This window comes from Bombyx mori, chromosome 27 (genome assembly GCF_030269925.1).
Source record: "Bombyx mori chromosome 27, ASM3026992v2".
Taxonomy (NCBI): domain Eukaryota; kingdom Metazoa; phylum Arthropoda; class Insecta; order Lepidoptera; family Bombycidae; genus Bombyx; species Bombyx mori.
Window position 1 is genome coordinate 7,571,256 of NC_085133.1, and position 13,432 is coordinate 7,584,687.

The window sequence follows — 13,432 nt, forward strand, 5'->3', positions numbered from 1 at the left end:
GAAAACGTATCCTTTTAATTGTTTGATACCAGGTCGAAAAAAAACCTCGAAGAATCCACACATGGCCACATAGGTAAAATATCCAGCGTATTCTTATTGAGTGTTATGACTAGGTGGTAAATTAATGAAGCATCTAAGTTGTCAATGTAATCCATGATGAAGGAATAAAGTGCGTGTAATAAAAAGGAATCCACAAAGTTTTTGCCATCATCTGTGTTAAGGCGTATGAGACCGAACAGATATTTGGTATCATTATCCTGCTTCTCTCTGCACTTTCTGTTTAGTGGATGAGTGAGACACGCATCACCTGACTCTAGAATGAAATCTCTTCCACGACTATTCCCGGCGCTCTGACATTCCTTTTTTCGAACAATACTATAAAATTAAGATTTAGACCCCATTTTTTATTATTATTTTTATTGCTTAGATGGGTGAACGAGCTCAAAGCCCACCTGGTGTTAAGTGGTTACTGGAGCCCATAGACATCCATAACGTAAATGCGCCAGCCACCTTGAGATAAAAGTTCTAAGGTTTCAAGTATAGTTACAACGGCTGCCCCACCCTTCAAACTGAAACGCATTACTGCTTTACGGCAGAAATAGGCAGGTGGTACCCACCCGCGCGGACTCACAAGAGGTCCTACCACCAGTAATTACGCAAATTATAATTTAGCGGGTTTCATTTTTATTACACGATGTTATTTCTTCACCGTGGAAGTCAATCGTGAACATTTGTTGAGTACGTATTCCATTAGAAAAATTGGGACCCACCTGAGATTCGAACACCGGTCGCTCAACACCAGTGATTATCAAACTTATTTCTTTTACCGCCCCCTTTGAAAATCAATTACTTTTCAGCGCCCCCCATTTTTTATACACCCCTAAAACTTTAAAACCACAATTTCATTAATTTAATTAAGAAATGTTGTATTAATTTTAGTAAATGTAGTACCACGTAGTACATAATTATGTATTTGTAGATGCTATTATTGTTTCTTCATATTATTATATGCCCGTACATTGCTACAGAGCGTGTATTTACAAATTTGCAAAGTAAAAATGAATTCTTCTCATCAATATTCAGAATCAGCAAAATAAATTGCTAGTTCACTGTACTATTACTATGCTAATTTATTAGAACGAAACTATTTTTGTTGAATAATTAAATTATTATTTGTTGTATATGTTAAATAAAATTGTTTGTCTCATTAATATAAGATTCTCATCATAAGATAATTAAAAAATTATATTTCGACTAGTAAATAATACTACTAACAATAATAACTTATTAAACTACGAATAAGCTAAACCTGGAAGTCGTAGAGGATTTCATTTATCTGGGCTCCGTCACAGCTAGTAATGGATTCTCCGAAAAGGACCTCAGAAGGCGAATCAGTATGGCAAAGAGAGCTATGTCCCAAATGGACCGTGTTTGGGCGGACAGAAACATCTCGAGGAATACCAAAAAGCAGCTCGTCACCTCGTCTTTTCCATTTTTCTCTACGGCGCAGAGACTTGGACCCTCAAGAAAGCCGATCGCCAACGAATCGACGCGTTTGAGATGTGGTGCTGGATGAATATGCTCGGGATTCGTTGGACAAAACACAGAACCAACGAATCCATTCTTACCGAGCTCAAGATTCCAATGCGCCTCAGCACTACATGCGCGCGGAGAAGTTTCGAGATCTTTGGACATATCGCCAGAAAGAGAGGTGACAATCTGGAAAAGCTGCTGGTAACAGGCAAGGTATGGGGGAGAAGGCACAGAGGCAGAAATCCAATGCGCTGGTCGGACCAAATACGCTCCACTCTCAATATCTCAGTCCACGTTGCTATCCACACAGCCGAGGACAGGCAGGAATGGCGCAAGATGATGCAGGAGAAAGTTATTAGAGGAGGCCACGACCCTCAGCACTGAGGATTATCGACGCAAGAAGGAAGGAAACTACGAAAAATAAATTAATATCATTTCGTATTATATTTATGGGTAATTTTTCATAGAATTTTAGTTTATAATTTAAACCGCCGCCTAAGTTAGCGTTTTTATTATTTGTAATAATTAATATCTATACTTATATATCTATACTAATATTATAAAGAGGAAAGATTTGTTTGTTTGTTTGTATTCAATAGGCTCCGAAACTACTAAGCCGATTTTAAAAATTCTTTCACTGTTTGGAAGCTTCACTATTCCCGAGTGACATAGGCTATAATCTTTTTTGAAAAAAATTAGGTATCCTTACTAAAACTCCAATAATTTAACCCAAGGTGTAAAAAAAATTTCCTAAAATATTCTTTACGTCGCGTACCTACGAAAACTATTGATGATAGAATAAAATAATGTACTACGACTTTGTAGAAAACATTATTATTTACAAAAAGTGTCGCGACAGCATATGTCTAACTATGATAGTTATGCCGCAATAAGTGTTCTTTTATTTAAAAAAATGCCCCTGGTAAGACACAGAGTGCCCCCCTACCTTCGCCGACTGGTGGCATCCTACTTGGAGGACAGATCGGTCACGTGTACTGGACACGGTGGGATCGTGCACAGGCTCCCGGTCGTGCGCGATGTTCCACAGGGGTCGGTGCTCGGCCCCCTTTTGTGAAATATCGGGTATGACTGGGTACTGAGAGGTGCCCTCCTCCCGGGCCTAAGCGTAATCTGTTACGCAGACGATACGCTGGTCGTGTCCCGGGGGGGGGGGTTTGCTGAGTTTGCTCGTCTTGCCACCGTCGGGGTGGCGCATGTCGTCGGCAAAATCAGGAGATTGGGCCTCGACGTGACACTCAGTAAATCCGAGGCCATGTGGTTCCACAGGCCCCGGAGAGTGCCACCTGTCGATGCCCATACCACGGTTGGAGGCGTCCGTATCGGGTCGGGGTGCAGTTGAAGTACCTCGGCCTCATTCTGGACAGTCGTTGGACCTTCCGTGTTCACTTTCAGAACCTGGTCCCTCGTTTGTTGGGGGTGGCCGGCGCGTTAAGCTGGCTTCTTCCCAACATCGGGGGGCCTGACCAGGTGACGCACCGTCTCTATACGGGGGTGGTGCGGTCAATGGCCTTATACGAGGCGCCCGCGTGGGGCCAGTCACTGGCCGTGGGGGGTAGCGAAGTTGCTGCAACGGCCGCAACGCACCATCGCGGTCAGGATCATCCGTCTTTATCGCACCATCTCTTTCGAGGCGGCGTGTGTACTGGCTGGGACGCCGCCTTGGGTCCTGGAGGCGGAGGCGCTCGCCGCTGACTATCAGTGGCGGGCTAACCTTCGTGCCCAGGGCGTGGCGCGTCCCAGCCCCAGTATGGTCAGAGCGCGGAGGGCCCAATCTCGGCGGTCCGTGCTGGAGTCATGGTCCAGGCAGCTGGCCGATCCTTCGGCTGGTCATAGGACCGTCGAGGCGTGTGAAATGGGTGAATCGTGACAGAGGACGCCTCAATTTCCGGCTCACGCAGTTACTCACTGGGCATGGTTGCTTCGGTGAGTTCCTACACCGGATCGGAGCCGAGCCGACGGCAGAGTGCCACCATTGTGGTTGCGACTTGGACACGGCAAAGCATACGATCGTCGCCTGCCCCGCATGGGAGGGGTGGCGGCGTGTCCTCGTCGCAAAAATAGGAAACGACTTGTCATTGCCGAGTGTTCTGGCATCGATGCTCGGTGACGACGAGTCGTGGAAGGCGATGCTCGACTTCTGCGAGTGCACCATCTCGCAAAACGAGGCGGCGGGGCGCGTGAGAGATGCACAGGTCCGCCCCCGCCGAGTGGGGTCCAGGGAGGCGGATCTCGCCCAAGCCCTGGCCCTCCTAAGTGTTTCGGGTCTCCCTCACATGTCGGCCTGGGGACCGGCGAAGGGGGCCTAAGAAGACGACGTGCAAGCTGCTCTGCATACGTTTTACGTATGAGCATACGGGTGATGGAAGGCCGGCTAACCCCAACCCACCCTGGTTCTGACCCAGCGGGGTATTCCGTAGGATAGACCATTCTAACCGGCGCCATCTAGGCGGGCTTCGAACAGCCTGCCGACCGAGAGGGCTGGTGGTTGTGGCGCCGACGACCGCCAGTCCGGCATCCCGAGGGGGGGGGGGGGGGTGATGAGAGAGATGTGCTCCGCACTAAACCCTTCACTTTCCCCCCTTTGCCTTTTCATGAGCTCTGTCTCATGCGAGGTTTGGATGCTGGTTGTTGAGTGACAGGAGGTTTTAGTCGGTTCGATTCCGACATGCGCCGCCCTCCATCCCCAGTGAAAGGCGGAAGTCCGGCGATTTCCACCTGACAAAAAAAAAGTGTGGCACTCGGGAACTGCGGCGGTAAAGCTGTTGCATAGCATTTTTTATCAACTTATGACATTATAATTAGACAATGATAATTTAATATTAAAACAATAATAAAACAAGGCCACGCTATATTAAACCTTAATAAAGGCAAAACCTTAACTGTCCCCTTCACACTCATAAGCTAAAGCGCGCGAGAGAGAGATGGGCAGACTTTTTATGATTCGCATGCAGTGTGACGTCACGCCACCCGCTTATTCACAAACACTACACAAGCGCAACGTGTGAATGTGTTGAACGCGAGCTACATGGTAGGCGAAGTGAGGGATGTTAGGTTTTTTTGGTTTCGGAATTTCATGATTCGGTCGCCGCGCTCAAGGCCCGCGATAGCTTAAAAATGTATGAACTTGTAATAAAATCTCTTTGGCTATACTATTTGTATCTGGCTGGTTTTGGTATCATTAAAAGTTTAAATTCGAAACAAGATAATTCCAAATTAAAATGAGGAAGATGTGTGATTTTTATTTATTTTTCGTACTGTCAAGAAATTTTACTACAAAAAAAGTAAAAAAGCAACGCAAGCCGTGAAAAAAAATTGCGATGTTTATGGACCTAGTTCTGTGTCTGTGAGAGAGCACAAATTTGGTTTAAGCGTTTTCAATCCGGAAATTTTGATGTCAAAAATGCACGTCGCTCTGGTTTTACGGATAAAATCGATGCCATTTTTGAAAAAGTGGAGCAAGATCGGCATATCAGTAGTTACGACGTAACTTAAGAACTGGGAATTGACCACAAAACAGTTTTGGCGCATTTGAAAAAAACTGGGTACACAAAAAAAGCTCACTGAAAGAAACCTAATGAACCGTGTACTCATTTGTGATTCTTTATTACGACGTAATGAAACCGAACTATTTTTGAAGAAGCTGGTAACTGGTGATGAAAAGTGGATCACGTAAACAAGAACGTACGAGACAGGTCGTGGACAAAGGCCGGTCAGTCTTCACAGACTGTGGCGAAGCCCGGGTTAACTCGCAACAAGGTGATGCTGTGTGTGTGGTGGGATAGGAAGGGCATTATACATTATGACCTGTTACCACCAGGCAGGACCATCGATTCTGAACTCAACTGCGAACAACTGATGAGAAAGCGGCCGGAATTAATCAACAGAAGGGGTGTGGTTTTTCATCACGATAACGCTAGACCTCACCCATCTTTAGCCACTCAGCAAAAATTAAGAAAGCTTGGCTGAGAGGTGTTAATGCATCCGCAATATAGTTCTGACCTTGCACCTTCAGATTTCTACCTGTTTCGGTCTCTTCAGAATTCTTTAGGCAGTGTCAGGTTAACATCACGAGAGGACTGCCAAAACCAATTGTCGCGGTATTTTGATCAGAAGCCCCAAAATTTCTATAGCAATGGGATCAGGTCCCTACCTACAAGATGGCAAAAAGTTATCGAACAAAATGGTACCGACATACTTTAGTTAAATGTGAAATTATATTAAAAAATGTTGTGAATTTTCTTAAAAAATGCGAAGGAACTTTTTCCCCAATCTATTATTATATAGAAATAAAATAGTAAACAAAGTTTACAATAAGTGAGCTGTTTAGGCTTACTATACTATACTATTTGACATTGGACGGTAATGGGTAAATTGTAAAAAATAATAATCTAAGACAAGTTTTTGAACAATAATTATATACGCATTTCCATTTTATATAAAAATTATGATTCTTACATCAGTAATTTCTTATAACATGCTAGGAAAATGCTTTAAAATGCCCTTATGTTAAAAACAAGAAAGAAAGTAAAGAAAACCTCAATTTGTGTTAGTTTACGTATGTGTAATATTTTAAAACTCTGCATGGTAGTTTTTTTTTCTAATGTTTAAAATAATTTCTGGCGCAATGTAATTAAGGTAAAATTGCTCTAATTTTTTAACTATCATCGATCATATTCCGCAGAAACTGGTAAATCTATGTTAATTATTTTAAGTTTTTATAACATCGTACAGGGTAGAAATATAAACGAATTATTCGTTATTCTGTTGTAGGTGAGTTTTAATTTTAGTAAAATTTAAAATACTATAAAGTAAATGAAATTACAAATTTTACAGCGCCCCCCTAACCCACATCAACGCCCCCCATTTTTTCCTGGACCCCTTAACGCCCCCCTCTAGGTTTCAAACGCCCCCCAGGGGGCGTTATCGCCCACTTTGAGAAAGACTGCTCAACACGAATGCACCGGACGTTTTATCCTATTAGGCCACGACGACTTCAAAATGTCATGTCAACCTTGTCTCGCTTAGAAAAGTGTATTCAGCATGTGGCTACTTCGTTATGGCCTTGATATTGAAGATATTTGATAGACAGTAATCATATATATGACTCGACCGTCATCTGTATACTTAGTGCGAATTTTTTAACGTTCTCGATAGCGTAAAAGTTAACTTCTCTTCTTGTTATAGCTCCATTAGCGTGGTATGGACATGTGATGCGTAGAGAGGAGATGCATGCGACTAGGAGATGTATGGAAATGGTAGTGCAAGGTAGAGGGGGAAGAGGTCGACCGAAGAAGACATAGATGGAGTGTGTGAATGATGATACATGAGACAGAGGAGTGAGTGTTGAGATGATGGCTGATAGAAGAGAATTGAATAGAAAAATTCGTTGTGCCGACCCTACCTAGTGTGATAAGTCTGGACAAAGAAGAAGAGCTCATTCAATGACCCCTACTATGCATACATCACCGTTCTAATGTGGTATATGGTGAATTGTTATATTCGAGAACAATTCGTGGATGACGCCTTCAGCTCTAACACTAGGAGCAGGTTTAGAAACCCCGGTAACCGTACTCATCGAACTCGATAAAGAGTTCGACGTGCAACCTAACCCATGCATCAGCTCGCTGAGTTTCTCGCCGGATCTTCTCAGCGATCCGGCAGTAGATTCATTCGCGAAGCATCTGCTCTTGAGTTGTTAGGTTTCCTTCGGAGGCGCTCGGGTAGCTGTTAACAAATCCCACCCCTTTTGGCTGAGCCTTTGCTCGCCCACCTATCCTGGTGAAACTGGAAAGGCCTCCGGGCCACCAGTAATCCTTCAATCATAAAAAAAACAAGTCGTGGTAGGTGACGTCATGACCGTGATCGGAGGCGTCCGCGTCGGGGTCGGGGTGACCGGTCTTCGGTACCTCGGCCTCGAACTGGATAGTCGGTGGAACTTCCGCGCTCACTTTGAGAAGTTGGGCCCTCGACTGATGGCGACGGCCGGCTCTTTGAGCCGGCTGCTTCCAAACGTCGGGGGTCCCGATCAGGTGGCGCGCCGCCTCTACATGGGGGTGGTACGGTCGATGGCACTATACGGGGCTCCCGTATGGTGCCACGCCCTGACCCACAAGAACGTCGCAGCGCGCGATCGCGGTCAGGGCGATCCGAGGATACCGCACCGTCTCCTTCGAGGCGGCGTGCTTGCTCGCCGGGGCGCCACCCTGGGACCTGGAGGCGAAGGCGCTCGCTGCCGATTACAGGTGGCGTAGCGACCTCCGCTCTAGGGGGGAAGGACGCCCCGGCGAAGGAGTAGTTCGAGCGCGGAGGCTCCAATCTCGGCGGTCCGTGCTGGAGGCGTGGTCTCGCCGCTTGGCGGACCCGTCGGCCGGCCTCCGTACCGTCGAGGCGGTCCGCCCGGTTCTCGCGGACTGGGTGGGCCGCGACCGCGGATGCCTCACCTTCCGGCTGACGCAGATGCTTACCGGCCACGGATGCTTCGGCCGGTACTTGCACAAGATAGCCGGAAGGGAACCGACGGCGCAGTGCCACCACTGCGCGGACCGCGACGAGGAAGACACAGCGGAACACACGCTGGCGCGTTGCTCTGGATTCGACGAGCAACGCGCCGCCCTCGTCGCGGTCATTGGAGAGGACCTCTCGCTGCCGCGCGTCGTGGCTACGATGCTCGGCAGCGACGCGTCCTGGAAGGCGATGCTCGACTTCTGCGAGTCCACCATCTCGCAGAAGGAGGCGGCGGAGCGAGAGAGGGAGAGCTCTTCCCTTTCCGCACCGATCCGTCGCCGTCGAGCCGGGGGCCGGAGGCGGGAATACGCCCGTACGTCCCGGCCCCTGTAGGTGGCGGCCTCCCCCCGGTGAAGGTCAAGGGGCGACCTGAGGGGGTGAGGCCGCGCGGCGCGCTACCAGCACTCTAGCGCGCTGCCGTGGAGTGAATAGAGCGACCGGTCGACGGTGTATCGCGTCCCGACCCGGCAGGCTGGTTCTGGTCCAGCGGGGTATTCCGGGACACCAGCGGCACCGTCTGGGCGGCCCGACGGGCTGCCGTACCGAGACGGCCGACGTTTCAGAGCCTTCGATTCGCCTCGAAGGCTCCGTCGGCTGGGCGTCCTTGGGGTGAGCCGCGCCGTCTGGTTGTAGTGTTGACCGCGGTAGCCCCCCTACCTCATCCGGGTTCTGACCTCGGAGGGGATCGGACGTCGGGTGTAAGAGTGCAGAGGAGTCGTTTAGTGGGTGGGCTCTAAAATCCTTGGGCCCGCGGTCTGCTCACAACACCATGCAGATCGTTGAGTCTCACATACCCCGCGCGCCCCTTTTGCGCGGGGACCTCGTAGGAGGTTCGGCCCTCTACCGGAAAAAAAAAAAAAAGGTGACGTCATGACAACCGTCAATTTTAAGCGTAATAGAGATGTCATGTGGAATTGATTTTGTAATTTTTTTTATTGCCATTGTAGGCAGACGAGCATACGGCCCACCCGATGGAAAGTGGTCACCATCGCTCATGGACGTCAGCAATGCCAGGGGCGGAGCCAAGCCGCTGCCTACCGTTAAGTACTCTCCGCAAGCCTCGTTTGAAGAAGGACATGTCATAGTGCTCGGAAAACACCGTGGAGGGGAGTTCATTCCAAATATACAACATGTTTTTCTTCAGAATAGGTTTGCAAAGAGTACTCTCTGATAGTCAGCGGCTTGTCTGTGCTCCAAGCCGTGCTGATGTCCATGTCGACGGTAACCACTCACTAACGTGTGGGCCGTATGCTCGTCTGCTTACATTAGTAATAAAGAAATAAGTAAAAATGATAAAATTTTTATGTTTTCATGTTCCATCCTCATGTAAGAACGGCTAGACGCTTTAGGGGTGAAAGTTCGTAAAAACTTTTTAATTTGGATTAAAGGATACTTTTTATAATCGTGAATGACACGAGCATGAAAATGCTCTGTATCTATTATAATAAATACAGCAACATAACATTATAACATTATAAGTAATAGAAAAAAAAAATTTAGTTGCGCTTAATATTAATGATCGAGCAAAATTTTAAGCACTTTTTTGGATGCTTAACGACGGAGGGAAGATCTTCCACCGGAGGGTGATATTTGCTCGGTAGACCGACGCGACGGTCCGAATGTTGTTGTTCTTTTTTTTTTTCCTACCTATGCTGATAGCCCTGAGAGGCTATTTCAGCTTCGCCCTAGCATGTAGGTAAGATCTCGGGGCTCAAAACAGAGTGATGCTAACACTGGCCCTAGCAAGAGCAGTGCTTCGCAGAATCTACCACCGCATCGGAAACGCGACCCACTGAGAAGATCCGGCGAGAAACTCAGTGGGCTGTGTCTGTGGGTCTCAGCAGAAGGAGGGGAGATGATTTCGCCGTTTGACTTTATTTATACTCGTATGGCTCGAGTCGAGTTTGTTTACAATTTTAAAAAGGACACCCAGCGACTTATTGTAACTATATTGTACATTAATTTTATGCATTTACATCATTTAAGAAAAAAAATATATTTTAAGAAATATATTGTAAATAAAAATAAAGTGACTGAAAACTTTAAGTATATTTAGAGTATGCTGTACATAACTTATTCAATATTGCAGAACGTCTTAAAAAATCGTGGTTGTGGAGTTTATTTATATAAAAAATTAATTGATAATATCTGAAAATATCCGCCGAAGCACTTCAATACCGTAATTCAATATTCATAATACAATATTTGGACTATCAGTGGACTGATTTTCTGTCTTTCGAAAACGTATCCTTTTAATTGTTTGACACCCGGTCGAAAAAAAACCTCGAAGAATCCACACATGGCCACATAGGTAAAATATCCAGCGTATTCTTATTGAGTGTTATGACTAGGTGGTAAATTAATGAAGCATCTAAGTTGTCAATGTAATCCATGATGAAGGAATAAAGTGCGTGTAATAAAAAGGAATCCACAAAGTTTTTGCCATCACCTGTGTTAAGGCGTATGAGACCGAACAGATATTTGGTATTATTATCCTGCTTCTCTCTGCACTTTCTGTTTAGTGGATGAATGAGACACGCTTCACCTGACTGCAGAATGAAGTCTCTTCCACGACTATGCCCGGCGCTCTGACGTTCCTTTTTTCGAACAATACTATAAAATTAAGATTTAGACCCCATTTTGTTATGGCTTAGATGGGTGGACGAGCTCACAGCCCACCTGGTGTTAAGTGGTTACTGGAGCCCATAGACATCCAAACGTAAATGCGCCACTCACCTTGAGATAAAAGTTCTAAGGTCTCAAGTATAAGTTACAACGGCTGCCCCACCCTTCAAACCGAAACGCATTACTGCTTCACGGCAGAAATAGGCAGGGTGGTGGTACCCACCCGCGCGGACTCACAAGAGGTCCTACCACCAGTAATTACGCAAATTATAATTTAGCGGGTTTGATTTTTATTACACAATGTTATTCCTTCACCGTGGAAGTCAATCGTGAACATTTGTTGAGTACGTATTCCATTAGAAAAATTGGGACCCACCTGAGATTCGAACACCGGTGCATCGCTCAACACGAATGCCCCGGACGTTTTATCCGTTAGGCCACGACGACTTCAAAATGTCATGTCAACCTTGTCTCGCCTATAAAAGTGTATTCAGCATGTGGCTGCTTCGTTATGGCCTTGATATTGAAGATATTTGATAGACAGTAACCGTACATACGACTCGACTGTCATCTGTATACTTAGTGCGAATTTTTTAACGTTCTCGATAGCGTAAAAGTTAACTCAAATTTGTATGGAGTTGCAATGTTTGCCTACATTTGCTTCTGTTTGAATTAACGTTTACCCTATCGAGAACGTTCAAAAACTCGCATTAAGCACACAGTTGTCTACTGCTACAATACATTTTGGATCTTTACCCCGGTTGTCAAGGCTTGTCCTATACCATTTTTTGATTTCATGAATTCATTCTTGTTATAGCTCCATTAGCATGGTATGGACATTTGATGCGTAGAGAGGAGATGCATGTGACTAGGAGATGTATGGAAATGGTAGTGCAAGGTAGAGGGGGAAGAGATCGACCGAAGAAGACATAGATGGAGTGTGTGAATGATGTTACATGAGAGAGAGGAGTGAGTGTTGAGATGACGGCCGATAGAAGAGAATTGAATAGAAAAATTCGTTGTGCCGACCCTACCTAGTGTGATAAGTCTGGACAAAGAAGAAGAGCTCATTCAATGACCCCTACTATGCATACATCACCGTTCTAATGTGGTATATGGCGAATTGTTATATTTGAGAACAATTCGTGGATGACGCTTTCAGCTCTAACACTAGGAGCAGGTTTAGAAGCCCCGGTAACCGTACTCGTCGAACTCGATAAAGAGGTCGACGCGCAACCTAACCCATACATCAGCTCGCTGAGTTTCTCGCCGGATCTTCTCAGCGATCCGGTACTAGATTCATTCGCGAAGCAGCTGCTCTTGAGTTGTTAGGTTTCCTTCGGAGGTGCTCGGGTAGCTGTTAGCAAATCCCACCCCTTTTGGCTGAGCCTTTGCTCGCCCTGGTGAAACTGGAAAGGCCTCCGGGCCACCAGTAATCCTTCAATCATAAAAAAAACAATTCATGTTAGGTGACGTCATGACAACCGTCAATTTTAAGCGTAATAGAGATGTCATATGGAAATGATTTTGTAATACTTTTTTATTTTTTTTTATTGCCATTGTAGGCAGACGAGCATACGGCCCACCCGATGGTAAGTGGTCACCGTCGCTCATGGACGTCTGCAATGCCAGGGGCAGAGCCAAGCCGCTGCCTACCGTTAAGTACTCTCCGCAAGCCTCGTTTGAAGAAGGACATGTCATAGTGCTCGAAAAACACCGTGGAGGGGAGCTCATTCCAAATATACAACATGTTTTTCTTCAGAAGAGGTTTGCAAAGAGTACTCTCTGATAGTCAGCGGCTTGTCTGTGCTCCAAGCCGTGCTGATGTCCATGTCGACGGTAACCACTCACTAACGTGTGGGCCGTATGCTCGTCTGTTTACATTAGTAATAAAGAAATAAGTAAAAATGTAAAAAAATTGTATGTTTCCATGTTCCATCCTCATGTAAGAACGGCTAGACGCTTTAGGGGTGAAGGTTCGTAAAAACTTTTTAATTTGGATTAAAGGATACTTTTTACAATGGTAAAGGACAAGAGCATGGAAATACTCTGTATCTATTATAATAAATACAGCAACATAACATTATAACATTATAAGTAAAAGAAAAAAAAAAATTGTTGCGCCTAATATTAATGATCGAGCAAAATTTTAAACTTTTTTGGATGCATAACGACGGAGGGAAGATCTTCCACCGGAGGGTGATATTTGCTCGGTAGACCGACGGTCCTAATGTTGTTGTTGTTGTTCTTTTTTTCTTTTTCCCTACCTGTGCTGATAGTCTTGAGAGGCTATTTCAGCTTCGCCCTAACGTTTGTAGGTGAGCTCGCGGTGCTCAACTGGAGAGTTGCTAGCACTGACCCTAGCAAGAGCAGTGCTTCGCAGAATCTACCACCGGATCGGAAACGCGACCCACTGAGAAGATCCGGCGAGAAACTCAGTGGGCTGTGGGTTAGTTCGCTCGTCGAGCCCTTCGTCGCAAGCGACGGGTTCGACGACGGAACTTGTATACCTATATGTGGTATATATGCAAGCTTATCTTGAAAATGTCGTAAGCGAGATTCAGGCATCTGTCAGTTATCTTGCGTTGTATGATGGCTACCGCCACACTTTCATTCAATTAAAGAGATATTTGGGTTCTACGTTATGTAATAGAAATAATTTAATGTAACGCTTAATGTTTGTACTTTCGCTTCGTGCATAACAGTTATTCGCGTGTTACTTGTTACAGTCGCTTTTTTTGTTTTGAAA

General features: G+C 45.8%; 1 long non-coding RNA gene across 1 annotated transcript in view; it reads right to left on the reverse strand.

Moving 5' to 3' along the window:
- Positions 1-13,432, reverse strand: part of LOC134201545 (uncharacterized) — a 358,050-nt gene that overhangs the window by 319,910 nt on the left and 24,708 nt on the right. The gene's annotated exons all lie outside the window — the stretch shown is intronic.